The 25,412-nt window shown below is 54.0% G+C and overlaps 1 protein-coding gene and 1 long non-coding RNA gene across 2 annotated transcripts in view; both read left to right on the forward strand.

The window, feature by feature from the left end:
* The first annotated feature begins 5,369 nt into the window (after positions 1-5,369).
* RAI1 (retinoic acid induced 1) overlaps positions 5,370-25,412 on the forward strand; it is a 74,608-nt gene continuing 54,565 nt past the window's right edge. The window contains exon 1 of the mRNA XM_066329830.1: positions 5,370-5,480. The gene's annotated coding sequence lies outside the window, so the exon portion shown is untranslated. The remainder of the gene's footprint in view (positions 5,481-25,412) is intronic.
* Positions 11,187-12,978, forward strand: LOC136367951 (uncharacterized). Its single transcript, XR_010744756.1, has 2 exons — positions 11,187-12,437; positions 12,478-12,978. It is a non-coding gene; the product is annotated as an uncharacterized lncRNA (long non-coding RNA).

A 25,412-nucleotide genomic window follows, 5' to 3' on the forward strand; every position in this document is an offset into this window, starting at 1 on the left:
ATGGCACGCTCACACCTCTCTGGGCACACGCTGGCACCAGCCCGGGGCAGAGCAGCCGCCCCCGGCCAGCCCCCGGCCAGCCCCCGGCCCCTCGGTCCCCGCCCGCCGCACAGGGGCAGCCGAGGGACCATCTGGAGCCTCATTTGAAGAGCTCCCACGTCCCCGCGTCCCCGCTCCATTTCTCCTCGGATGGCTTATCAGCAGTGACTTTCCCGACAGCAATCGATAGAAAACATTTTATCACCTTCCCAGGCGGCAGGATCCGTGGAGTGGGTCTGATTTCTGTTTCTATGGTGACATCTTCCGGGCTTGTGAAAGATTTTGCCTTTCTTGGTTGTTGTTGGGTGGTGGAGACGGGGGGAGTGGAGGGGGGGGGTGGCTGGTGCTATATTTTTTGTTGTTGTAGGTTTTGTTTTTTTTTATTTTTTTTTTTTCCTTTTTTTTTTTTTTTTTTTTTTTTTTTTAATACCATTTTCAGCACACCAAGGAAGCTGCCAGCCAGCCAAACGCGATGCTCGCAGCGTACCCACAGCAATGCTGCTCGCTGGGAGGGGCCCCAGGGCAGCTTTCATCCCCAAAATGCCTCTGAAAGCTATTGAAGCTCGAACTGGGGCCACCTCCCTCCTTCCCTTATCCCAGTCCCCCTTCCCACCCCTCCAGGCTTCTCCTGCCAGGCCTGGAAAAAGCCACTCGGCCACACAGCAGGGATGGCCTCAAGCACAAGTGACTGCTCGGGGCGTTTTGTAGTGCAGCTGATTTTGCTCCTCAGCTCTGCTCCCTCCTCCTCCCCCTTCCTTTTTATCTCCCTCCACCTGCTTTGGTGGAGGAGGAGGGGGTTTGTCACCCTGCTCTGCCAGCTGTGGTGGCCCTGGGACCCGGCCAAAGGGGCAAGGAGGGACATCAGGGCAGGGGGAGGGGGAGATAATTTCTTATCTCTGGGACAACTCCTGCATGCAAATGGCCCCGTGTTTCTGCTGAGTTATCAGCACCTGAGGATCTCACCGACTGCCTAATTAATGTCTGCAGTTCCCTCTCCTTAGAGCTCCCTTTACCCCATGAACCACATTGCTCCTGCCACCTGGCTCTGCCAAAAGAGTCCGTGTGCTCCTGCTGGGAGCTGGAGGGAGGGATGGATGGATGGATGGATGGATGGATGGATGGATGGATGGATGGATGGATGGATGGAAGGATGGATGGATGGATGGATGGACGGACACCGGAGAGGGACTTTGGACAAGGGCAGAGAGTGACAGGACAAGGGGGAATGGCTTCCTGTTGTTAGAGGCCAGGTTATATGGGGTATTGGGAAGGAATTCTTCCCTGTGAAGGTGGTGACAGGTTGCCAGAGAGGCTGTGGCTGCCTCATCCCTGGAAGTGTTCATGGCCAGGTCAGATGGGGCTTGGAGCAACCAGGGACACTGGAAGGTGTCTCTGGCCCTGGCAGGGGGTTGGAACTGGATGGGCCTTAAGGTGCCTTCTAACCTCAACCATTCAAGGATTCAATGATTCCATGAATGGATAGAGAGAGAGAGGGAGGGAAGGATGACCTCTCACGCCTGGAGTTGCCCTGTGCTGATGCATTTAGCAAAGCAGCCACCACCTTTTCAGCCCTTGTGGATTGAGAACCCAAAGGGAAGCCCCTCTCCTCCACTCCTGAGTCCCCAACAGTGCTGCACCCTTGTCCTTACTGCCAAGGGAGCAGCTGCACATCCTGGTGTGACACCAGCCATGCCACCTGGCCTGGGATGTGCTGCAAGAGCAAGTGCAAGGGCAGGGACTGGTACTGAGCAGCTGGGAGGGCTGAAGTGCTGCTGACAGCATCAGTCCAGGTTGCCAGAGGCGTGTTTGGAAGGCACTGCCAGCTTGGCAATGCTCTCCCCACACCTTTCCCGTAATGATCAAGCCACACCGCTCTATTTAATTAATGTTTCTCAGTGGCACAGCATTCAGCTACTAAAATAAGTAAATAAAATAAAAGAGAGGTTTCTTCTGCCTTTTTTTTTTTTTCTTTTTGATAATGGGAAACTCCAAAGCTCATAAAATTGGAACTGTGTCCTGGCATTAAGTGACAGCAGGGGATCACTCCTTGCATCAGGCACAGACCCAAAGCACTTAAAAGCAAGGGCAGAAATGGGTAATGCAGGTCTGCCATCCCCTTACCCAGCCAAGAGAAACGCAGTGTCCGTGACACAGATCAGCACCCCTTCATATTTCATCTCAACACAATGCCCTTATCTTTGACCCAAAATAAAAATTATTCCTTGCTCAGCGATCTCAAAATACAAAATTATCTACGCATGCACTAATGCCACGTATCAATCAACTTCAAATGCAAATCCCCACAGCGTTTAGCCCTAATTTTACCATAAAAGGATGGGTCCACGCCAAGCACCTCACTCAACATTATTCTAGGGAACGGCAGCTTCCATCAGCAAATCTTCTCCTGGTCATTGACAAATACTTGGATCCTCAGCTTTTCCTAATGGAAACAATCTGGCCAGTCCCTGAGAAAAGGCAAAGCACGGAAGGAGAGCAGCACATTCTCTTCTCTCCACCCTTTTCCAGCCTCTCTCCTTAAAAACCTCTTCAGATCTGGAAGCCTGTGCAGAGATGGGTGCTGGGGGAAGGAGAGCAGAGCCAGGTGAGAGCAGAGCCAGGTGAGAGCAGCCAGACAAACCCCTCTGCTCTCTCTGCCAGGGCAATGGGAGGACCAGCATCATTAGCCACACTGGGGAGAGCCTGCACCCCATCCCTGCTGACAGCAAGGCTGCTCAAAGGGAAGCCCGTTTGCCACGATGTGCAGTGGGTAATTAGGGATTTGCAAGGCTGGGCACACTCTGTAAGCCTTTTTCTTCCTTTTTGCAGCACTGAGGGAGCGTTGGTGGGAAAAGGCGCTGTGCAAACGACAGGAAAACACCAGGGAACACTTGAAGGAATGTCAAAGTGCAGATCAAACCCAGCCTGTATTAAATGTCTTTCCAGGTTGCTGCAAGGCTGGTGGGGTGCGGGTGGAACAGGCAGACAGCAGAGCTACTGCGGGGCCACAACAGATTCCAGTACGAGCTCTGGAAAGGCTGAAAGTCCTTGGACACGAGAGCCCTCTCAAGGGAGTTGTTCCACTGGGGCTATCCCACCACCAGTATCAGTGACCCCTCCACGAGACACAGTGTTGAATGAATTCCCACCCTGATCCACTTCAGCACATCCCGGGTCCCACTCAGTACGGGATCAGTGCCGGCAACGCTGGGAGCGTGGCACGCAACGGGTCCATCCAAATTTCCGCCCCACATCCTCGAGGAACAATGGCCTGTGTGTCCCTCGGAGGCCCCTCCTGCCACACGCGGCCGCAGCCGCCCTCCGAACACTCTCCCTCTTGTTCGCCTTGGCCGGGAAGCGGCGGAGCAGCAGGTATTTCCTGCCATCGGCTGCCATCCCCGCCTGGCCGGCCCCACGGGGGACGTGCTGCTCCATCCCTCAGCCCTGGGATCCCCAAGGGACCTGCCACCCCTCGGGGACAAACAGGTACCCGCAGCGGTTGCTGTCCCTCGGCAGGCAGGTGGCCCTGCTCCAAAGGGACAGCAGCAGCTCCACGCACACCCCCGCTGTGCACATCCTGCTGGAAAAGATTTCCCTTCTGCTGTTCCAAGTCCCAGCTAAAATGAGGCTCAAAAACGTGCAAAACGCTGGTTTTGCCTCGTTTCCTTTGTGTGTTTCAGTGTGTTCTGCAAACAGGGCACTTCCTCAGAGCTCCGCTTTGGCTCTCACGTTCGGGAATAAGAGAGAAGCTTTTATTTTAATAGGAAAACAGGATTATAAATTAGCAGTCAAGCTGTGAGAGCACAGAATCTTCCTCTTAAAATATCTGTGCACGTCGCCTTGGCCAAAGCTGGGTGTCAGCACTGGGGACACAAGCACAAAGGGGTCCTGGGTGCCACCCCTCTTGGTGCACAGCAGGTGCTGGTGGCCCGTGGCACATCCAAGATGCTCATGAATAACCAGCTGCCACCACCCAGCAGTGAGGGCTTACACCGGATACCTGATGGAGAGGAAAATCCCAGGCAAACATCAGGCAGCGCTGCTGGCTGCAGCCAATTTTCCTCACTTAATATGTTTCCTGCACTCATCCCCCTCCCTGACCTCGGCTCCTCCTTGGAGCACGTTCAGCCCCAGACACACCGCTGAGCACAGCCAAGGCCAGCGGGACCGCTGCCATTTCGTCCCTCCCCTCTGCTCCCTGGTCAGGGCTCCTGTCACACTGCTGCAGACCCCAGCTTCCCCCTGAAGGTCCCCAGGCTGCCCAGAGCAGGGTAAGTGGGCAGTGATGAATACCTCGTGGGGTGATGGTGCACTGTGCACCCATGAAATGCTCGGAGAGCAGGGGGTGGGAAAGGTTACATCCATCCTTTGTGCATGTCCCGACTCTGATCCAGATGAGGATCAGAATCCAGCTCCAAAGGCAAGTCCAGATGTGGATCCAAATTCAGCTCGAAATGCAAATCCAGATGTGGATGAGAAGAATCCGGTTCCAAATCCTGATCTAAATCCAGACACAGACCCAAGTGCAGACCCTCACGTGGTGCAATCCTGATCCAAATGCGGATTTAAGCCCAGAGACAGCTCCAGCTCCAAACCCGGACCCAGGGTCTGGTGTGTGTCTGCAGGGACCTCATCCTGCCCAGTGCCAGCACCTGATAGATGCTTCCCAGTGGGATACTCTGCACCCAGCACCTGTGTGCCTTGTACCTCCAGTGCCTTGTACCAACACCTGGCAGGTGCTATCCGGGGGGTTCCCTGCACCCAGCACCAGTGCCACACTCTCGTGAATGGTCCCTGACGCCCAGTACCTGCACCCATCGGGTTACCCGGTACCAAACACCACTTCCACCCTCCATTGGCCAGTCCCCGGTGCCCAGCTCAGGAGCTGCCATACGGTTCCTGCTGCTGGCGCCCTGTGTGGACCACCCCGGCGCTCGGTGCGCCGTACCCCGGCTCGCAGCGTGCCATGCCCAGCGCCCGCCCCTGTGCCCGGTGCCTGTTGTGCCGTGCCCCGATTCCCGCTGTGCCGTGCCCAGCGCCCGCCCCATCGCTCCGTATCCCCGTGTGCCGTGCCCCGATTCCCGCTGTGCCGTGCCCAGCTCCCGCCCCGTTGTCCCCGGCGCCCCGTGTGCCGTGCCCCGCCGTTCCCGGCGCTCCCCGCCCGCCGCCGCCCCGCCGCCGTTCCCGGTGCCACCGGCGGCGCTGCCGGCAGGTGTCGCCGCGGTCGCGGGCAGGCGGCGGGCGCGCGTGCACTTCCGACGGCGCTCGGTCATGCCCCCGCCGTCCCTCCCCTCGCTCCCCGGCGCCGCGCGGGGCTCCCGCCCGCTGACACCGCCGAGGCGGCTCGCACGGCGCGGGAGAGCGGCGCGGCCGCCCGGGCATGGCCGCCGGGGCCGCCCCCGCCCAGCGCCGCCGCTGAGAGGCAGCGGGGCTCGGCCCGCCAGGTAAGGAAGGCTCCGGACGCGGTTCCGGGGGAACCGGGAGGGCCGCCGAGCCCGGGGAGGGCCCGGGGAGGGCGGCGGGTGATAGGGGCCGGCGGGGGGAGCGAGGGGAGAGGACGGGCCAGGCGAGCGGGGCGCTGCCGGAGGCGGGGGGAGCCCTGCCCGCCGCCCCGTTCCCCCCCCGGGGCTTCGCGTCGCAGCTGCGGCTGCAATCGCGGCTCCCGCCGGGCCCGCTGCGCTCTTGCTGCCGCTGGAGCGGCGGTGGCATCGCGAACCCGCCGCCACATCCCCTTCTCTTTCCCTTCCCTTCCCTTCCCTTCCCTTCCCTTCCCTTCCCTTCCCTTCCCTTCCCTTCCCTTCCCTTCCCTTCCCTTCCCTTCCCTTCCCTTCCCTTCCCTTCCCTTCCCTTCCCTTCCCTTCCCTTCCCTTCCCTTCCCTTCCCTTCCCCCCGCGCTCCCACCGCACTGCACTCGTATTTCCAACCCGAGCCCGTTCCGGCCCCCCCCCATTCCGCCCCCAAACCCGCCTTGATCCCCCCAAAACGCGAGCCTGTCCCCGGCTCGGTGACGTCACGGAGGGGCTCCCCGGGCCCCCGGTCCCGCGGGTGCGGGTGGCCGCGGTGCTCCCGGCCGGCGGTGCCGAAATGCCGAGCGGGGACACGGTGCATCTTGGATAGATCGCCCGGAGCCCCTCCTGTGCCCTTTTGCTGCAGCTGTGAAATTCCATTTAAATTCCTCCGTGTGTGTGTGTGTGTGTGTGTGTGTGTGTGTGTGTGTGTGTGTGTGTGTCCCCATTCCCACTTTCCCTGGAAATGCGCAGCTGGAGCAGCACCTTGAGCGCGGCGGTGGGATCCCAGTGGAGGTGCTGAGCTGCCCCAGGGGTCGGCATCCCGAGGGCTCTCAGGCTGGTGGAAGCGTCCTGGCTGAGGCTGCAGACCTGCCGGAGGTTCTCACTGACATCAGAGTGGGGTGCTGCTGTTGGGGTGCATGTTTGTTCCCCACTGCCTTTGAGTGGAGAGTGATGCCGTCCCTTAGATGTGAGCAGATTTTGGCTTGCTGAAAGCTCTTGTGGCCACTGGCTCCTGCCTGCTTTCCCCTTGGCTGCCAGCCTGTGGGGTGCCCGTGTTGGCTGCCCTCAGGTGACCTCCCAAAGTGATGGTGTGGAGGAACAAACCCAACAGTTGGGGTTTTGCATGGGAGAATGCTCCTAGGGCCCTGTGCCAGCCGAGGGAGTTCATTGCTGGTGGTGCCAGCACCTTCCAGGGGTACTCCCAGCGCAGCTCCAGCTGCTGCCCCAGCTCCTAGGCATCACCAGAGCCTCCTTGATGGTGCAGAAATGTTCCCGTGCTGTGTGCTGGGATTTTGTGGAGCGCTCATACCCCACAGCTGTCTTTCCCAGGGTGGCAGTGTGTGTGCCCCAGGTGGGTGAGCAGCACCGTGGTGGCTGTGCGGATGTGGGTGCTGTCACCTGTGTGCTGGTGACAGAGGGTGGGGGGACCCGGGGCGGGCGAGGCGCAGGCTGGCTGTGAGTGGTGCCCGCCGGTGCTGACACTGCTTCTCCCGGTGGCTGTCACTGCCTGATGAAAATGGACCTCGAGCTGCAGGGAGATGGAGTGGAGAAAGATGGGAAGAAGCCAAGTGAAATGGAGAAAAGGACGTGTTCCCCCTGAGTGCTCTTCCCTCCCTGTTCCCCGTGGGATTGAGGTGTCCCTCGAGGCGTGGCAAGAGTGATGGTGGTGAGGGGTTCAGTGTGGGTCTGTGCACGGGGCTGGGGGCACCCACACCCTCAGCAGCAGCTCTGCAGCCCAGGCCAGGAGCTGTGTGAAGTTCAAGGCAGGAAGTGAGAAATAAAAAAAAAAAGAAAAAAAAAAAAAAAAGAAAAACCACGACTGGTAGAAACCACCAGGGAGATTTAGGGAAGCAGCAGTGCTGTGCTGTGGAGCCCAGAAGAAGTGTGTATCCTCATCTGATGAGGAGCTGCCCGTGCCAGGGACCGCAGACCCACCTCTCCTCTCCCGGCTCTGTCTCCGCTGCAAGCCCCAGGGAACAATTGCATACAGAGTGCTTCGTTTCAGAGCCGCCACAGTCATTTCAGAGACCTTTTAGGCAGGAAAAGTGCTCTGTAGCGTGTAATTTGAAGGCTCTGCTCTGAACCTTCACTGTCGCTCTGCTAAATGATCCTCTGCTCTTCCAAACCTTTGCTGCCTGGAAACCAGCAGCGGTGACCTGGTTCCTGGCCCCGCTGGGTCCCTGGTCTCCCTTCAGCTCTGTGCTAAGGTGAGGGGAGTTGCAGGTTGCAAGGAGCAGCCTGGGGTGGTTCTTTGCCTTGCATGGGGCCTCTCAGATGTCAGAGTCCTGGGAGATTTCAGCCAGTCTTAATCATCTCTTGCCTCTGCCTGAGCTGCAGAGGTTGTCAGAGCGCACTAAGGATTTTCCAGCCTGGAGGGTCGAGTCCTGTGAGGGCTCTGCAGGAAAATCTAGGGACTCCAACTGATTTTCCCCTGAAACGGGGGAGGTGCAGAATTCTTTTCTGAAGCATCCCTCAGGCTTGGCAGCTCACGAGGGGGAAGGACGGTTTGTTCTGCCATCAGAGGAAATGGCACAACTTTGGTTTGGTTTGGTTTGGTTTGATGGACCTGTGCCACAGCCTCGCTGGGGGCACCAGAGGTAAGCCTGGAGGTGCTGGACCATCAGTTATCCAGGGAGTGTGATACCACCTGGGGTTTCCTTGTCTTTCCTCTCCTGCCTGTCCTTGTTAACTGCCCTACAACTTTTGTGTGCTGGAGGTACACCTGCAGAGCAGTGCGTTTCCTCTCGCCGTGGGCACTGCCTGCCCTGCCAGATGCAGGCAGGGCTCCGAGCTCCTGGCAGCCAGGGCATGCAGGCAGCCTCGCAGGAAAAGGGTACAGGATGGGGAGAAGGAGAAGCATTTGGATATGCAGGCTTTGGCTGTCACCTCTTGGCCTGGTCTGGTTCTGTGCCAGGTTGGCACAGTGCAGGCACCTGTGTGTCTTCTCTTGCCTCGCGCAGCTTCGCTCTGCTTTGGATTTGCTCTGTTTTGGATTTGCTCCTGGTTCCTGCTCAGGCAGGAGAGTCCCAGTGATGGTGGATTTATGCACGTCACCAAATCAGACACACAGCCAAGGCAGGAGGCACCAGCTTCAGTCTGTGCTACCTCTGGGCTGCATCAGCCGTGCCAGGCGCACACCTGGGTCTAACCTGCTCTTAAATCCTGATGGTGCTGGGGACCCCACCTGTCCCCAGGCGATTGCTGCCACCCACTGATGACAAGACTTCCACTTGGCTTCCGCTGCTCACATCCTATCCCCCCCAGAAGGTCATGGCAACAGGGCACAAGGCAGAGGAAAAGGCAGTTTCCCTTTCCCTTCTTCACCTCTTAGAGGGATCCTCCACAGCTACAGCCCTTCCGAAGAGCAGGCAGGATGCAATCCCAGCTGGGGTGGAGCAAGCAGACCCGTGTATTGTCCTGCCACCATCCTGTCCCATTGCCTGCTTGAAAACACGCTCGTAATCCACCTGCTCAGAATTGCGTGGATTTGGGATTTCCTCCAGGAGGACTGGTCCAGCTGCTTGAGGCCGGCAGCAGCGAAGCTTTCACCTGGTGTGGAGGAGGAGGAGGAGGAGGTGGGAGGCAGGTGCAGGTGCTGGGCTTCCAGATCACATCCAAGCACAAAGAGCTCGCTCTGAGCAGCGCTCACCACCTGCGCCCACCAGCACCCAGCTGGCAAGAACTACACGTCCCAGCAAGCAGAGGGCCACCCCCAGCCCTGCAAGTTGGAGAGCGGCTTCCTGGGGCTGGCAGTCACCTCCAGTTCCCCTGTGGGAGGTTGGGATTGCTGCGGGAATGCCGCTTCACCGCGGGAAGGTGGCAGCTTGGTTTTTGCTTTGGTTGCACAGCCTAGTTTCGAGAGCTGGAATATGCTCAAAGCTGGGCTTTCTGAGTTGCTTTTTTTGGTTTTGTTTTGTTTTAAATGACAGCATTTCCCCTTTAAATTTACATCTCTAGCTGGGGAACACAGAGCCTGGTGAGAGAGGGAGTGTGAGACTTTTATAAAAAGAACGAGTCGGGTTTTATTATCCCTTTGAGACGAGCAGGGAAAATCTATACTGAAGGCATGAAATAGCAATAAAAATGGACTTTTTGCCAAAGCAAAATTAATTGAGTGAATCTCAGTCCTCAAGCCTGAGCTCTGAGAGGCTTATGAGTTGGATATGAACCACTCTGCCCCCTTCCAGGCTCTCATCCCCCAAGGAGGAGAGGCAAATCCTCCCTAAGGTCCTCGGTGTGTGATGTGATCAGCGCCTGGGAGCAAAGGACTCGTGCTTGGGATACAGCGAGGGTGAGGATGGCTCCAGCCCTGGCAGTCCCTGGAGCAAGGACCTTCTCCAGGTCCTTTGGCTTGGGGATGCTGGCGGTCATTCAGAGGTCATCGCTCCAGCGTTTCCATCACTGTGAGTCACGGCATCCCGTCTGGACTGTGGATATGGGAGAGTTCAACAGGAAAGAAGAGGAAGACTGGACACAGGCTCCTTGAACCCACTGCAGAAGCCTGGAGAGGGTTCTGCTGTCTTACCCTGGCCTGGGCTTGCTCTTATTGATCATTTTCTTCCCTCATCTCTGCATCCTGCTCCTGCCACGCTCTGGGGTTTGCCTCTTCAAGGTGCTTTCTGGGCAAATCCTCTGCAGAAAAGGAAACACCCCCTCCTGGGTTTTGTTCTTCTCGACGTCACACGCGGTGGCACCGGCTCTGCTTTCCCCATTTTTGGGGGGAGGGTGGCGGGAGGAGCCGCTGGACGGAGCAGCAGAGGAAAGGCGGATTCTTTTCAGCAGATGGTGCAAAGAGGATGAAGCTGTGTAAACCTCCTGAGTCCACTGGAGAGACGGAGATTAAATAGTGAGAGGGCCGAGAGGCAGCTCCAGGCGGGAGAAGGAAGGAGAAAAAAGGAAAATGGGGGTGGAAATGGGATTGGAGAGTGGAGCTGAGGAGAGGAGTGTTGGTTTGAACCGGCATCCCTCTCCCACTTGATGTCTCCCCTCCAATTCAGAGGGCCTAGATTCAGTGCCATAAAAATATAGCCCTTTTCAATCCCTTATCTTGCAGGAGCAGAAACAATTGGCCTGCAAAGAAGGAGAAAACAATCTGTTTGACTGACAAACAAAACCACATTTCTGCACAAAAGGAGGAGGAGGAAGAGGCAGCTGTCTGGCTGCTGCTTCGGCTTTTTTCCTTTCCCCTCCCTCTCCTGTCCCCTCGCTGACGGTGTCAGAGCAGAGCCTCTACCCTTGCCAGCAAAACACCCGCCGTTCTGACTGGCTGGGTTCAATGTCAGGCTCCTGCAGCAAATGTCATTGTCCTCCCTGCTGTCCCCAGCCACGGTGGAGATGCTCCAGCCCTGCTGTGCTGCCCTCCTGGGGATGGTGCAGGCAAAGGTGGCACCCCGAGATCACTGGGGCAGAGCCCAGCTGTTGGGAGAGGAGCTTGCTGGGTGCCAGAGACAGAAAGTGATGCTCAAGAGAGGGATCAGGGCCAGCAGCTCATGGCAGCTGAGCTGGGGACAGAGGGGACACAGGAGATCTCTTGTTGGGGGACCTTGGGAAGTTCAGCCAGGTTGTGGGTGATGCTGATATCACAGCACCTGTGAAGCATCCAGGTGCTGCAGCTGGAAGTGCTGCTGGAGCCTTGTCCCTCTTTAGAGCCAGTCCTGTGCCTCAGTTTCTCTGTCTGCAAGGTTAGCAAGGTAACACACAGATGCTGTAGGAGAGCTGGGGCATAGAACTGCCCTGTGCACCTAAAGTCATTATCCCAACAAATTGTTATCCCTAAAAATTCATTACAGCAACCACTGCACCAGCCAAATTGGTGCTGGGGGGAATCCATCAGACAGGCAGGAGCAGAGCCCATGGGAATCTCCGTTCTCCATCTCTCCGGAACAAACTCCTCACTTGGAGGATTTTTTGAAAAAGAAACTGATTTTCCCCATGTGATTCCCTGACCAGGAGCAGCAGCAGTTTCCTGCCTGGAACAGTTTTCCGAGGGGACTCTGCTCTATGGGGATATGTGAAGCAAACACCCACGCTCTGAAAACAGCCAAATGCAATAAATACCCAGTGCCTGAACCTGGAAAAGCAGAGGCTGGAACAGGGCAATCTCTGCAGGGGCTGGTAATGCTGCCACAGAAGGAATCAACAGTAAATAAAGGGGCACAAGAAGCAAACACTGAAGCCCCCCGGACACTCTTTTGATGCAGTTGCATGTGACCTACTAGAACCCACTGGAAAGATGATCCTCCACTGGTGGGTGGTTCATTTTTTCCTTTTTCTATTTTTTGCAGAGCTGTTTCACTCTGCAGCCAAGTAGCAAAATAACATGTAAGAAATCAGAGATTCCAGGTGAGTTAATAACAAATAATGAGTCTCTCAGTTCCTGAGTGGTTCTCTGGTTGCCGCAGTCCAGGCATGTAACAACCAGGCTTTCCTGAGCATCCTCAGCCAGGCTTGTTGAAATACTGCTGCAGATTGATAGAAACATCCTGAATTCAAGGGAATTTAAGAGATCCAGCCTTTACGTTCATAGATTGCCAGAACATAAGCTTTGGGGAATATTTGATCTGAAACATTGAAGCCATTGGAAGAGTTTGATTTAATTCCTGTACCTAAAATGCAGAATTTTCTGCATTTTTCTTTTGTCTTTCATTTCAAAGGGGAAGAGGAAGTATCCCTGCATGCATCACACTGCAGGAAAGAGAAGATACGAAAGATGACTGGACTACTTTTTACAACTTTTGCTCTTGACTTTCCTCCCTAGAAGGGGAAGATGCAGTGTCAGCCTGTCTTGTGATCAGGCTGTATCCTTTTGTTACCCTGATAAATGTCAGCTGACCAGGCTGGGATGTGAAAAAGCTCCATCTCTACCAGACCTTTGCTGCTCTTTCTCACTCAGTATTGGGGCAGGGAAGGGCTCAGCATCTCCCCACCTGAGCAGTGCTTGCAGACTTTGCCTGGCTCCACAAGGTCCCCATCTCCCCATTGCCCTGCTGTGGTCCCCCAAGGTCCTCTAAAACCCCTTCTCCTTTTCTTGCTCCTGCCCTCCAGATTCTCCCTGCCTTCTCCCTTCTGATCCTTCCTCCCAGCTGGACTCTGCAGTGGTGAGGTTTTGGCCTCCATACTCATTGCTGGTAGGTGAAATGCAAAACTTGTGCTGTGATAACGTAAATCTAACAAAGAGGCTCATTTTGGCTCCTGGGCAAGAGAGACCATTCAGTTTTTGGCAGATTTCTGCTTCTCTGGTTCTGCGTGCTCTGATCATGGCCATGGGAGCAGCTCTCAGCGTCAGGCCAGAGTTTGGCTCAGCCCAGCACTTGAAGGGAGGTGGCAGAAGCAGAGTGGGTTCTGCTGGAGCCCCATCTCTCAGCTTCAGACTGTGGGGATACCTGGATACTCACAGTCCCTGGCTGATGGGATATTTCCCATGGCAGAGCCAGCATTTGGTGATGCCGCATCCACCCGTGTTTGATCCAGACCCTCCTGGAACCTTTCCTTTCCCCGGGCATCCCCCACCCCTCCCACCAGCCACCATCACACAGAAGCTCGTCCTTGGTGATCCTCTGTGCTTGTGCCTCTTGGGATTTGGCCAGCATGTGTCAGGGCTCCTCTTCCTCTCCAGCTGCTCTCCGCTCCGCTGCGTCACCCGGAGCATCCCTTCCTCCTGCCTGGGGCTGCTTTGAACATCCTGTTTCCCGAGTTATTTCACCCTGATTTTACCAGGTCACAGGCGTGTTGGCTGTGGTGGCACAGCCTCTTTGATTAGGTGTATCTCCAAGCATGACTTCCATCTGTCCATCAGTCTCTCTCGCTAATTCCTGCAGCATTTACAGCCAGGCAGGGGCCTTGGTCATTTGGAATAGTCGCTGGTGGTGGCAGGACTGTGCTAAATGATCTATTCCACACGTTTCACCTCTTTTCTGTTCGCAAATTGTTGGTGATTTTTTTTTTTTTGTAGTTGCATTAAGTATTCCAAGTGACTGCGATTTCCCCCATCGTATTCATTATTCAAAATTGTTCTCCAGATAATTTCTGCAAATAATTCGCGGTCTTTGCTCTTTTGTGAATACTTGGTCTCAAGAATGAGAGTTGTTTTAATTGGGATCTCACATCACATGATGGGTTTTGGCTTCCCGATTGGGCAGGCTTAATTTTTAGACTTGAGGTTTGGGAAGGGAAACTGTTGCAATTAAGAATTTGAAATTCACTTTCTTCCAATATCTTTCGCTGATGCTTAAAATTAACAGAAATTAACAGTCTGTCTCACTTTTTTTTTTTTTTCTTCCCCTTCCTGGCCAAAAATCCCTGCCGGTAACTTGTTGGCAAGAAACACTTGGAGAATATAAACAAAAAGGTGGCACCAAAACAGCTAAATTTAACATATCTAAAAACTGGAGTGATGATTCACGGTGGTTTGTTGTGTGTTATTCACCTCACTCTGGTAAAAATAATGATCAAAATAATTTAGAAACATAAAAAGTCACATAGCAAGGGGACATTTATAGCACTTGGTTTCATAAAATCTTCCATCAGCTGCTCTCTGTGTGCCTGAGAAACATCCTGTGGGCTGGCTGGTGTGTTGTACCCTGGCCCTCAGTGCTCCAGCCCCGTGCTGAGGCTGCTGCCAGCTCAGTGGAGGTGGAGAAAAGGAAGATTCAACCATCCTGGCATCCCACACTGCCTTGATCTGCACCCTCAGCAGGCAAGACTCCAGTTGCCTCGCACAGAGCTCGACTCCAGGCAGAGGGTGACCGTAAGTGACTTGCCCAAGGTCACACTCCAGCTCCGTGGTTCAGCTGGAAATAGCTCCAAGGTCTCCTGATCCCCCCTGCAGCCCCCTCTCTTGCCAGGCGAGACGGAAAGGTGCGGAGTTCACGTGTCTTCTCTAACCGACAGCCTGGCTCCTGCCACCTCACCTAAAACCTCAAACCTCCTTGGCTGTGTTTTCTGCCCTCCCTGCCGTGGGGCTGAGTCAATACAGCCCCCCTGAACAGCCCGGGCTCCCGTGGCATATTTATGCCTCCGGAGTGGAGCGTTGTGCCGGCGTTCCCGTTCGTGCAGCACCCGCACAGCCCGGCTGCTCGCTTCCACCAGCTGCTGCTGCCGATTTCCCTTAAAAATAAAACCCCTCTAAAGGTACAGCAGGGACACCTTAAATGCAGAGCCGTGGCGTGCAGTTAATCATATCCTCTTAACGGGTTTATTCGCTCATTAAATATTTAAGACTCGTTTCTCTTTATCAATAGTGTGGAGGCGTGCAGGCCCCGGTGCAAAGATTTATGCACACAATAGGATCGGTGCATTTAGATTTGTTTGAAGGGATCTGAGAGCCATTTAAAACCCGACCGAGGGGGACGGTTGCTGCTGCTGCTGCTGTTTTCCTCCAGTGAGGTTTCTGCCTTTTTCTGCCTCCTGACTGTGCTTGGGAGGTGGCAGGAGGTGAGGTTGGGGAGCACAGACTGACAGCTGCCTCTGGTACCCCCATAATTCCTTTTGAAATAGCTGTGCCCCCTTTTTTGAGAGATGCTGAGGTCTTGGAGGGGACGTTTGCCTTGACTGTCTCGTAGTGATGAGGATGGCCCGAGGAAAATGTGGTGTGTGGAGGCAGGACCCAGTGCTGGGAGCCTGTCTGTGGAAGTGTGTTTTGATCCCCCTTCCCACTGCTGTCTGTGGGAAGAGCTTTGCCGTTGTGGCTCAGATGTGAATTCCAGCTCGTCTGGCGCCGTTCGGGAGCCGTCATGCAGGTGCAACATCTGTTGTTCTTCTGTTACTACCTGGGCTCTGCTCTTCACACAGGTGTAAGAGCAGTGGTGGCCTTTTTGGTTCATAGGATGGGGAGGGACGAAACCCATGCCATCATCCTGCCTCATCCTCCCCATCATCTGCCCCTCTGCCCACCACAGCTTGCCAGCCCACACCTGCATCCAGAGCGTTTTCATCCAGTACCCAGCATCTCCCACCTTCCTCATTCCTAGTCCCTACGTGGGGTTTTGTGGCTTCCAGCTGCTGCCAGATGTGTCACTCATCCTGGGTGCAGGGAAGTAGCTCCTCCCACTGATGTGTGCACACCTGTCCCCACAGGTTTTGGGCTGTGGTGTGGGGTGTGGACAGAGGCCTGAGTGTCCACCGTGTGACCTGTTCTGTTCTGTCCTTTCATGGAAAGCAATGCTGGAGTTTGCACGGACAGCAGGTCCCAGCATGCAGGACTCAATCTCCATCTCAGCAGCCTCTGCTTAGATCAGGAGGGAACATCTCATGCCAAGACCTGTCCTCCTCAGGCTGCAGCTCAGAGTCAGAGATGGCAGCAGCTGACGCCCTTTTTTTTTCACCCCCTGTGGCATTCTGGCAGGTTCTTCCCGCAGCTTTGCATGCAGCCAGACATGCCTGTTCCAAAATCTCCTCTCCAGGAGGTGCTGGGGGTGGATAGGAAGGGTGAGTAGCTCCAGTGGCAATGGGCAGAGCTGGTAGCTGCCTCCTGAGGGTGTGAGAAATACCCCGGCTGGATTATTGACAGACAGCCCAGAGCATGGGAAGTGCGTGCGTGCGTCAGATATTTACCCAAACCTCTCCTGCTTTGCAACGTGCCCACAAAAGAAAAAAAAGGATCTGACAGCAATAAAACTGTCGGGCGGCTGCTGCTGCTTTTTTTTAAAGTTCTATGATAGCTTCTCCCCCCGCCTTTTTTTAATAGCTAATGCATCTGTCACTACTTTCCTAATGAGCTTTCCGAAAAGGGCCTTGGGGACCTCTACCTATCCATGTGGGCTTGGATCAGAGCGTACTCAGGGGAGGCAGAGAGAATTCAGCTCCCTGTTTCACCCTCATCCCCTCCCCAAACTCCTCTCTGAGGGCAGGTTGTCCAGAGGGAGGGGAAGGCAGCAATATCTCAGCACTCGGAGAGCTGGCGTGCACCCCCTGCAATCACAGCCAATAATGACAAAAAGACGGGGCTGCTGCCAGAGATAGAGAGCTGAGCTCCAAGCGTTACAGCAATGTCACAGCCTTGGGACTGCTGCTGGCTGCTACTGGAAAGAAATTTCCTCACAACAGGCAGAGTTATAGGAAGGAGCCATTGATTGCATTAAAAAACACCCTCCCCACCTCTTTTTTTTGGCGTGGATTTTCAAGGCTTTTTTTTTTTTCCTTTTCCTCTCCCCCCCCACCCCTTTCTCTCTCCATTTGCCATTGAAGTTGCGTTCAATAAAACCCATCGCCCGAGAGCGTCTGTTCGCATGTTCTCAGCAGTACAATGGGCAGAGGACTGCAGTGTGCAGAGCCCCATCCAGCCTCTGCAGACAATGAGGGGCTGGCAGCGGGGCAGGGGGGGCTTCTAGTTTATTTTATTTCATTTTTCCCCCACCTGCCAGCCCCCACTACTAATTGTAATCACAAAAGGCAAATGGGAAGGGACTGAGGGAGCAAGGCTGTGGTTCACTGGGGTCACGGTCTCCATCAGTCATTCTCCCAGCCTGTTGCTGGGTAAAAGCTTGGCTCCTTGGTTTATCAAAATGACTGTGCAGTAAAAGCCTCTTTGCCCAAACCTCCCCCCACCTTGAAAAGAAGCTGTTTACTGACTCAAAAAGCCTGAATTTCCCATTACCATCCATGGCAGGCTTTCCGTTGACTTCTCTAAGCACAGAAGGGAAAACAGAGGGTTTGGTGACTCAAGCGCAAACCTGGGATCTCTTCCTCTTGCTGACACTGTTGGCAAATCTTTTAGGACTTAGCCAGATTCATCCAGGGACCAAACACCACCATCCCTGTGCCACTGATAGGGCACAAGAGGATGCACCACTTGGCAGGAGTGAATTCCTAATTGTGATGTGCCCGAGTTCCCCTCAGCTACGAAATGTAATGGTGCTCACCCTATGTTGCATGATGGTGGAGAAGCTAATAGCTATTAATGCCAGAGAGATGCTTCCAGATCTCTAGATAAAAGGTGCTCAAGGAGGGAAAATTATTATCATCATGGGCCAAAGAGCTACGGGGGATTCGAAATCTGTTCGTGTTTGTAGGATGTAACCACTAAGGAGGGAGAGACTGGGACAATGGAGCATGCACAGCACTAATGGAATGAGCGTAGGAAAGAGGATATCTCTGGAGACCCTTAGAAATCATTTCCCAGTGGTAAGATCTACTTGGGTTGTTTGTTCTTCTTCCCAGATGAGAGCTGCAGTCGTGGACGCTTTTATCACTTACGAGCTGGACTAGATGGAGGCCAGAGAGCGCATTGTAGGGACGAGCCTGTGTGGCTCTCCAGTGGGTAGGTACTGATTTATCCGGTCTCAGCTTCCATTTCTGGCTTTCAGAGCTGTGCTTTATAATAGAGGAACCTGGAATGGACATTTCAGGCCTGTTTTTCAAGCTTATGGGCTGCAGGTTTGGCCTCTGGTAGAGATGCAAGGGCATGACGTGGGCATCTTGAGGCTGCAGCAGAAGGGTTATTTGTGCCTTGGGATACAGTTTGGGCTGAGGTGTGGGTTTGGAGCGGCTCCATGGTAGCATGTGGTGGTTCCTTGAAGACATTTCGCTTGGAGATTCACTTTTTCCAGCTGATTCACGTCCTCGTGCGAGCCCATTTCTTGCCATGGTGACAGTGAAGCTGGCTGAGGCTCTCGTGATAACGCGCCTGGTCCAGGCTAGAGGCTCCTAATGGGCTCTGAGCCCAGAGGGGCCAGGGACTGTACAAACACAGGTTGTTCCCTTGAGATTAAAGCCCAGCTAGACAAGCTGTTTGCAGTCTGTGGTCTGGCAGTGCTGAGTACACTGCTGTGCAAAGTGTTGGGCAAGCAGGTGAGACACAGGCAGCATCCATCCTGGCTCCCCTGGAGTGTGCATCCTGCTTGCCCACAAATCCTCTCTTCCATCCTGTCGCCTTCCCTTTGCTCCCTGAGACAGCCCCATTTTGTGCTCGGGGGGAGATGCAGCCTTTCTCACTGGAGACCTGCAGCACACCATGCTCTTTTTTTCCTCTCCTGTCTTTTTTTTTTTTTTTTTTTTTTTTTTTCTCTCTCCTGGACACTTTACTTAGCTTCTTTCTTCCCTCTCATTTTCTCTACCATCAAATGAAAGCCATTCAGACCAAAACGGTTCAGTCTGCTCTTTGTGTCTGGAAAACAGAACACCAAAGACAGCTGGACCTACCCGAGATGGCCACGGCCGTGGCAACAGTGGCTCTTTGTTAGCGCTGTTGTCTCTGCCCCTATCTGCAGTGTCTGGGGCCCTGTCTCTTTAAAGCTTTAGTGTGCTGTGTCAAAGCCAACAGAGAGTTCAGCTTATTAATGGATTCGCTAGGTTAATATCCCAACAGTTTGGTGTGGTGGTTTTTTTCGGTTTTTTTTTTTTTTCACCAGCATAATTTAGAAAGAGGAGGAGGGGGAGAGAAAGATAACCCAGACCCATTTCTGGGGAGGAGGGCACGGCATGGCTCATTGCTTTGGAGAAATGGAGCTGGAATGGTTGGTCGGGGCCACGAGAAGGTGGTGGCCCAGCCCTTTGCCTTCCTGTCTGTATGTACATCTCTCTCTATCTCCTTCTCCTGCGGGGTTCCCTGCATCAAAGCTTCTTCCAGTTCTTATGCTAATGAGGTGCATTAATGCTTAATGACTGTGAACAGGCTTGTTTAATTGCACCTATCTGAGCAGGAGGCACGTTGCTGTATAAGAGGGAACGACCATGTAAGCAGCTGCATGCCCTCCTGGACAGTCTTAATTACATGTAAAACTGATGTGATCTAAACCACCAGGCTGGTGATTAGTTTAGTGAGGCAGGTGGTACTTTGCAATTCAGTGCCTCAGAAACTCTAGAGCAAGTGAGATCAGATTCTTTCGTAGGCTATGGAGGATAAGGCAAGCCCTGATCATCCTTGAATTTGATGTTGGGTGGGGACAAGCACGGCATAGTAGATTAATTTAATTAATTTATTGCAGTTAGTTTGCAAAGACATTATCCGCCAGCGTCTGTGCAGAATACTGAGCAGTCCCATTAATGCAATGCTATTTTGCCTGTAAATCCTCTCCCCCCGCCCCTTACAGGAGGAATGAGCTGCAATGGTCTCAGCTTTCTGCAGCGTTATCTTGCGCTGGTTGAATGCAACTGATTGTCAGAACTACAAAGGGGCCCAGCTAATGCAAAGCCATCCCTATTGGCACCAGACCTAGATTAATGACTCTGCATGCATTGACTTGGCTCCAAACTGGATTTCCCTAAAGCAGCTCACTGCTGTTTGCACTCCCGTATCCCCTAGCTGGGCTGGGATTGCTGGGCTGGCGAGACCCACGGATGGGAGCTTCCAGTGGGAAGGTTGTGGATTACAGGTGCACAGGTATGAAGGTACCTGTTATCGCCAGCCATCTGCTGCTCATCACCCAGCCTCGCTGCTTGGGGTTGTTTGTTGTGCTTTTATTCACCAGAGGGGGGATTAAAAAAAAAAAAAAAAAAAACAAAAAAAAAAAAAAAAAAAAAACCAAAAAAAAAACAAAAAAAAAAACAACCTTTCTTGAAATTGCTTTGGCAGGGGAGCAAACTGAATCCAGCAGGATTTTGGGGTTGGTTTTGTTTTCCCAGGATAAGTGTCTCCCAGCACACCCCTGCCCAAGTGGATGCTCACATCTTCTCCATCCCTACACTGTGCTCTTTGCTATCCCTACACTGGATCCTTCCCCATCCCCACACTGGACTATTCTCTAACCCCTCACCAGATCATTCTCTGTCCCTGCATTGGACCCTTTACCATTTGCACACCAGACCCTTCCCCATTTCCACACTGGACCATTCTCTGTCCCCTCACTGGACCCTTCACCATCCTCACACCTGACCCTTTCCCATCCTCACACCTGACCCTTTCCTGTCCCCTCCCTGTCCCCACAGCGGAACATTCCCTTGTCTTCACATTGGACTATTCCCTGTCCCCACACTGGACCATTCCCTGTCCCCACATGGGATTGTTCCCTGTCCCCACACTGGATTATTCTCTGTCCCCACGCTGGACCATTCCCTGTCCCCATGCTGGACCATTCCCTGTCCCCACACTGGACCATTCCCTGTCCCCACACCAGACCCCTCCCTGTCCCCACACTGGACCATTCCCTGTCCCCATACTTGACCATTCCCTGTCCCCACACCGGACCATTCCCTGTCCCCATACTTGACCATTCCCTGTCCCCACACCAGACCATTCCTGTCCCCACACTGGACCATTCTCTGTCCCCACACTGGACCATTCCCTGTCCCCACACTGGACCCCTCCCTGTCCCCACACTGGACTTTCCCCTGGCTCGTCTCCCTGGGGCTCTTCCTCCCCGTAGCCGTGCTGTGAACTCTCAGATCTCCCCTCTCCCTGCCCGCCCGGGCCCCAGCCGAGGCTCTTCCTGACGTTACTCCCACAACAACCACTTCCTTCCCGTCCCGGCACCCCAGCTCCACAGCCATCCCTGCCCAGCCCCGGCCCCTCGCTATCTCCCCCGTACCCCTCTCCTGCTCCTCTCCTTCCAAACACCACTGTTTATTTTCTGAAAGGACTTAGAGATTGTTTCTCCTGGAGTGAAGCCCACGGCGGAGCTGCCGGGTGAGGGGTCACTCAGTGTCCCACTGCCACCATAGAAGTTTCCTCTTGGTGCCCACAACACCTGTGGGGTTTGGGGGTTGGAAACCCAGCACGTGGGACATGTTTTTAGCCAACACACCAGCACCAGCCCTCCCAAATGAAGCATCCCTCCTTGCCCACCATGTTTCAGGTTCAGCAGGGAGGGAAGGCCTGGCCGTGTGGTGGGAAGGTGGCAGGGCAGGAGCTGGGGAAGAGGCAGGTGAGGTGTGTGGTGGGCAGTTGGAGGGCTGTGGTGTCTTTCTCACTGTCTTTCTCCCTGTGGGCACTTTTCATTGTGGCAGAAGGCTCGGCGTGGCAGGGGCAGCAGCTGAGGAGAGGGGATGGCAGAGGGAAGCATGAGATGGAGGCAGCTTTGAGGGGGAGAGCAGGGACCTGCCTGGATGTTGGTGGGAGCTCTCCCTCCATGTGAGCTAGCCCTGCTCTGAGGGGCCACAGCTGCCTGGCTTGCCACGAGAAGAACAAGCAGCTCCACCACCATCTGCCCTCCCCTTGCCCACTCCAAGCTGGCTGGAGTTGTCCCACCAAGACATTTTGCTGCGCCATCGCGTGGCCTCACAATGGCTTCGATTTTGGGTGGAAAAGCAGACTTCTCAGAAAAGCCACCTTGAGCACAGCTCCATGGTGGTGGCACCCCTAAACATTGTGGTCTTGCTGCTGCCAGGGACAACCTGAGCCCTTGCTGCCGTGGCAGTGCCATGGCCACCCAGAGTGTCACCCCTCTGAGTAGGACAAGCACCCTGAGACACGCCATCGCTGTCAAATCAGGAGTGTTTTGCTCTCCTGAGAGATGCTGCGAAACCGGCGCCACGTCAGGGTGCATCCCCTGCCAGGGGGTTCAGCCTTGCCTCGTCTGTGGGCGAAACACCCTCGCACTGAACCCCCAGCCTGAGCAAAACCTTTTTTTAGCACTCCCCTATTTGCCAAGTGTACTTCCTTTCTTTTGATTCTTACCACCTACATACAGTCTGACTGCAACGGCAAAAAAAAAAAAAAAGAAAAAAAGGGGGGGGGGAAAGAATTGCAACATTCAGTCGAAGGCTTTTCTGTCTAATGACGTTAAATTTATTAACCAAAACTCCAGCTGCACCAGGCTGGGATCTAATAATATTCAGGCTATGGAGACATCAAGTAGAAAGAAGCTTAAAGCCCTTTTTATTTCACAGTAAAACTGTCAGTAAATAACTGGATTGTCTTGAGACTGAGAAAATGGGGATTTATCTTCCTGAACATGAAAAGTGTGCTTATTTTTTTTATCAGCTTCAAAAAGCCCCAGCAACCTTGATTTTCCTTCCACACCGTTCTCAGCAGCTCTGCCAAGCCCCAAAACCACACAAATCAAGAGACAGGCTCTAAAGATATTTTTAATTAAATTAATTCCTTTTCCTTCCTTCCCCATTTCTCCCTTGTCCCCTCCTCCATCCTCTCTTTCTCTCTCCCTGTGTCCCCAGCTAATGACTTCTAAGCACTGTGACATTTCAGCACTGGCTGTCACTAACACCACACCTCCGTGCTGGTTATAAATTGGGCACAGAGACATAAAATTCCCTGCAGAAGGTCCCCATTTGATGATATTCTCTGAGGTAAATCTCCAATAGCTCCCTGTTTTCTTTAATAACGCTAATAGGCATAGATTAATTAAACTGTTATATTACTTCCTTCTTTCTACCAGCACCAGTTAGAAATCTTATTACCTGCTCCTCTCCGCTTGCCTTTTCCCCAAGGTGGTTATATTCCAACCAGTTACCAAGGTTTCTCAGAGCCTGTGGCACAAGGTGAAGCGGCAGACAGCGTCTCCATGAGGCTGGATCCTGCTCCCAGCCCTCGGCTCCCAAATCCCACCGACCTCAGCAGAGCCCGGGCGGGCGTAACCGGGGTCAGGATTAAGCCCGGTTTGTCTGAAGAGGTTCTGTCTTGAAAGCAACAGCAGGGCTATTGTTGAGTCTGGATGCCCCTTCTAAAAGGGACCACAGCTGTAGGAAAGGGAATTGTATACATCCATCAACTCCTCCAGGGCCTCAGGATGTATTAGTTAAGATTGCGGGATAGCATGTCTCGGCTCCACTGAAGGGCTCCTTTGAATGACATGTTGGATATACTGTTGCACATCTGGCTGCTGTATTATTGAATTGCTCTACGGTTGCATTTTCCAGACCGCGGGAATGTGTTGGTTCAGGAGTGTAGGGGTGGGGGGAAAGGATGAAGGGGACAACATGTGGGAAAATTAGAGGGATGCATCCCGCAGGGTGGGGTGGGTTTGGATTGAGCAGCGTGGTGGAGGCAGGGAGGGAGCAGGGAGGGGGAGAGAGGCAATGCTTTCACACAAAATGCCGTGTTGCCATTTGAAATCCACTCCAGAGCTTCCTGCTCTAATTAAATTTGTCACCATCGTTACTATAATGCCTGCCATTCCTCCGGTGCTTTTTGTTCTCTGGGATCCCAAAACATGACAGAGGCAAGGGCAGATCCTCTGTGTTTCCTCTGCGGGAGCTTTTTCAGAGTAAAGCAGGAAAAAATGCAGTTGTAGGAGGTGCCTTGGGGTTGGGGAGCACAGCCGCTCCTTGTTTGGGGGATGCTGGAGTGAGGAGCACTGAGCCCAAGGAGTCTGGGCAGCTCTAGATGGCCTTTTCCAACCTTAATGATTCTATAAGGTGTCTCCTGGGACTGCTAATTTGCAGGAGTTTGGGTGAGTGCCCTGTTGAACCCAGGAGCCCTTCTTGGGCTCTCACTTGGCTCATCCTGTTCTTGGCCCCTCTGGACCTGCACAGAGGTCAGTGTCCCCACTGCCACCTATGCTTTTGGCACCACATATGCCTGCTGGCCACTGCCATCCTGCCAGGAGATGCCTGGTACGGCTGCTCTGCGCTGCACTGGGGCAGGAGGAATTCACTAATTACTCGCAGCTCTTAATATGGCCCCTAAACGCTGCCAGAGTGGCGTGAAGGGCTCAGAGCAGGAGACACAACCTGCTCCATCGTGTCTTCTGTGTCAGCTTGCAGCGAACTGAATGCAAAAAGGCTGTCTGAGCTGAAAACAGCAGAGCCCTTGGAAATTTAAAGGTGCAGAGCACAGAAAACAAAGGCATTTAAGCTGCTGAATATTCATCCTGGCGTCTGATCCTGCTGGGAGCAAAGCCTGCACAGCTCCTGTGAAAGCTGATGGGAGGGAACCTTGGTCTCAACCTCATCTTGGGCTCCAGCCCAAATCTGAGGGGGGAGAGCAAATTAGTCCTTAATGCACATATATCTTAGACTAAAACCTGATAAGGGAACTCTCCTATGTTAATTTACCTGAGTTATTTACTATACTGATTGCTGAAGGTACTCTGATTAGCGCATGAAATATTTCTATACCTTCGGTCTGATTAACCCATATCTGCAAAATAAATATTTGTCTCATTATAGTTATGCGATCGTGCAATCAAAGACCCTATCGTAATGGGAAAGGGAGAGAGTATCCATGTGGAAAAGGCAGGGAATGGCGACACAGAACGAGCAGGTTGGAGAGCAGGGAGATGAAGAGCAAGGGCATGGCTGCAGGGGGAGGCTCAGTGGTCCCAGCCTGCGGCTGAGGGGGTTGAAATGCCGGGGAGAGCACAATTCTCCTCCCGTTTCACCGGCGCTAATTGGGACTAATTCCGTTTGACTCAGCAGCGTTGAGCCAGTCCCAGCGAGAGGAGGGTCAGACCTTGGGAATCACAGGGGTGAGTCCCAGCAGGCTCCCAGCCTCCAGCTTTTTTGAAACAGAAGCAGGGAGTTCCCGGCAGCGCGGTGCGTGTGCCAGTCTCCCAGACGAGCTCTTAAAATAGCCCAGCGCACCAGGCTGTGGCACCGAGGGAGAGCGCGGAGGATGAAGTGTTCCGTCTTCCTGGCCCAGATCCGGGGAGAGGAGGGGTTGGCAGCTCCCTGCCCAAGGCAAAGGTGGCTTACGGTGCCGTTTGGGGACGGAGGGCAGTTGTCACCTTTCAGCCAGGTGGCAGGGAGCAAAGGAGTCGCCAGCCGGCAATGCCGGCTCTGCTGAGCGTGCTGGACATCCTCCCTCAGCGATGGGAGCTGTAAGTCATCTGGAGGAGAGGATCCCCCCTCTGCCGTTACAAGGCTGTTTTGCATATGCTCCGTTAGGAAAAGAGGAGTTTTATTGTGGCTGTACAGAAGAGCTAAGTCAAGAGGTTGCTTTATGGCTCGTGGATCCCAGCGTGGAGAGGCAGGCGTCCCAGATGCAGCATATAGCAAAGCCTGGCAGCGGCGTCGAGCACTGCTGCAGAGCAGAGC

The sequence above is a fragment of the Sylvia atricapilla genome, chromosome 15 (genome assembly GCF_009819655.1).
Source record: "Sylvia atricapilla isolate bSylAtr1 chromosome 15, bSylAtr1.pri, whole genome shotgun sequence".
Lineage (NCBI taxonomy): Eukaryota > Metazoa > Chordata > Aves > Passeriformes > Sylviidae > Sylvia > Sylvia atricapilla.